General features: G+C 51.1%; 2 protein-coding genes across 2 annotated transcripts in view; both read left to right on the top strand.

Annotated features, from left to right (window-relative positions):
• LOC104981225 overlaps positions 1-1,253 on the top strand; it is a 78,979-nt gene that overhangs the window by 864 nt on the left and 76,862 nt on the right. The window lies entirely within an intron of this gene.
• The window catches only part of LOC104981060 (phospholipase A2, membrane associated), a 10,677-nt gene that overhangs the window by 3,604 nt on the left and 5,820 nt on the right, over positions 1-1,253 (top strand). The gene's annotated exons all lie outside the window — the stretch shown is intronic.

Raw genomic sequence — 1,253 nt, 5'->3', positions numbered from 1 at the left:
AGAGAAGCTAGAAACGCTGCCTTGAATCTAAAAAAGGGACCATCTGCCCCCTACGGTCCTCTTTCTGCTGGACAAGTTCTCACCACCTCCTGAGAGGTTTCCATGATTCCTGAGACTTCGCTGAGGCTTAGAATGTACTTCCTGTGAATGGCAGGTTTATGGAATGAACGAATTCCAGTAAATGCCCTGTTTTTTTATTCCCAAATAGCATATTTAAAAAAAAAAAAAAAACTTGTTCAACAGCAGATGGCCATTGCCCTCTCCTGGAAGTGGGTTCAGGATGGTCACACCCAGATTCTATTATGGGAATTTATTCACTTAGGAGTGAAACCCATTGGAAAGATGACAAAGTATTTTAAAATTTTGGCATCGGCTAATGGCACATAGCTTTTTTCTATCCTCAGCTCTGTCCTGCCAGTCGATAAGAAGAAAAAAGAGGATTGCCCAGGGGCTGAGGCATGCCAAACTCTTAGTCCAGTAACTGGCGGTATCCCCACCCCATCCCCTATCCCACCAAACCCCAAACTCCCCGAGGGCTCAGCTGTTTAACTGGAGTTCAGAATAGACAAGGCAGTCACTGTGAGAAGTCAACCTGAGATCCTCTGAGAAGTCCATAGCCAGAAATGAATACTCAGGCCCTGATGATTGCCCGCCTTGACGAGTGGCTGTGTCCTGTGTGTGTGCACATGTGTGTGTGTGCACACGCAGGCACGCATGAGCACAAGCCGGCACGTGCCTGGTTTGGTATGATAGGAGGGGGTCTGTGCACAGGTGTGTTGTGCGGGAACGTGATTATATTGTGTGAAATGAAGTCCGCACCAGTAGATGAGCACAGAGTGTGTGTGTGTGCATACACACGCATGTGTGCACGAGTGGGTGTGTGTTCTGTGTACAAGTGTAAGGGTGACAGAGATGGTGCTGCTTTAGTTCTGGAGAAAAACACTGCGGATCGGACCCCATGAGCAGAATTCCCAAGCCTTGACTCCAGTGTGGGGGTGCGTAAGCTACGTACGCTGGGGGACACACAGCCTACGACCTCTGGGTCTCCCAGTTTGGTGGGATGGCCTGGTCACAGCCTCCCTGGAACTCTCAGGAGGGTGAGGAGCACGGAGGTCTCAGCAGCGTACCACAGGGGAGAGGTGGTCTCGCCCAGCGAGTCATGTAACAAAGCTGGGAGGCACCCCTGCACGCGTCCTGCATGCCCGATGAAGGCAGTCACGCTGGACCCGCCTGGAATGGAAGAGCATGTCTGC

Source organism: Bison bison, unplaced genomic scaffold (genome assembly GCF_000754665.1).
Source record: "Bison bison bison isolate TAMUID 2011002044 unplaced genomic scaffold, Bison_UMD1.0 scf7180017864516, whole genome shotgun sequence".
NCBI lineage: Eukaryota > Metazoa > Chordata > Mammalia > Artiodactyla > Bovidae > Bison > Bison bison.
Note: the sequence above shows the minus strand (reverse complement) of the source record. Positions and strands in the feature narration are given on the sequence as shown.